This window comes from Sinocyclocheilus grahami, unplaced genomic scaffold (genome assembly GCF_001515645.1).
Source record: "Sinocyclocheilus grahami isolate Dianchi unplaced genomic scaffold, SAMN03320097.WGS_v1.1 scaffold254.1, whole genome shotgun sequence".
Classification (NCBI taxonomy): domain Eukaryota; kingdom Metazoa; phylum Chordata; class Actinopteri; order Cypriniformes; family Cyprinidae; genus Sinocyclocheilus; species Sinocyclocheilus grahami.
The window spans coordinates 1,132,853-1,134,170 of record NW_015505433.1 but is presented as its reverse complement, the minus strand read 5'-3'; positions in this window follow the sequence as shown (position 1 = coordinate 1,134,170).

Genomic DNA, 1,318 nt, shown 5'->3' with positions numbered 1-1,318 from the left:
TTTTTCCCTTTTTTTTGTTTTGTTTTCGCATTAAACTGGAAATGATCAAATCTTAGTGGCCACGCGGCATATGTCGGTGAACATGTCAAAATACCGATCAAAGACTACAGGTTTTAGCCTAGGATCGGAGGAATCTTTAAGGATTTGAGAAATCTGTCTCAGACGGCCAAATCGTGGCCAAATTCGTTGCTACGTGTGTCAGAAGCGAAAAAAGGTCTTCATATGTCAAACACAAAAAGAGATTCTCATAACTCCCCACATGAAAAAATACTATAGTCATTTATAGTAAATACTTTAGTGTGTTTGAACCATACTATAGTAAAGTGTATTATACTGTATATATTATAATATTTACAACACTTTTAATGAATGCTAAAGCATAGGCTACTGTAGTATTAACTATATTGAACTGATAAACTGTAATAAATACTTTAGTATACTTTAGTTTTTAGTACAGTAAACTGTAGTGTATTGTAGTATAATATAAAATATAAACAGTATGGGTAAAGTAATTTGTTTATATTACTATAGCTGTTATATTACCACAGCAACTATAGAATTACCACAACAAATTCATTCAAGTACTTTACTATAGTATGATTCAAAAACACTATAATATTTACTATAAAATGCTATGGTATTTTTTCATGTGGAAACGATTTACTCAATGCGTTGACTCAAGACAGTCGAAAATCCAATAACAAATTATGTTTTTTGTATGAAATGTAACACGAAAAAGGTATCATTGTGTCCCAGTTTGATGCCATATGTGATTTTTACCTGGTCAATTGAACAAACTAATTGTTGTTTCATTTATAATCAATTTAAAGCATGTTTTCGAAAAGTAAGTGAAATCCTGTAACTAATGCGTATGTCTATCAGTCACTCCTCTCTTCCTTCTCTGCTAATGTCTCCACTGCTAAAAGGACATACTATCATAACAAAATTAACAATTCGTCTAACTCTCGCATGCTCTATAAAACATTTTCCTCCCTCCTTTGTCCTCCTCCTCCCCCTCCTTCATCAACTCTAACAGCTGACGACTTTGCCATGTCCTTCATTCATAAAATTAAAACCATCAGTGCACAATTTTCCACTCCACAATCTGTCAAGTACATCTTACCAGGAAACATACACTCGTTCACATCCTTCTCTTCACTCTCTGAGGCAGAAGTCTCCAAACTCATCCTTTCTAATCATCCTACTACTTGTCCGCTTGATCCTATTCCATCTCATCTTCTTCAAGCCATTTCTTCTGCAGTTGTACCTGCACTCACTCACATCATTAACACATCCCATCACACTGGTGTTTTTCCCT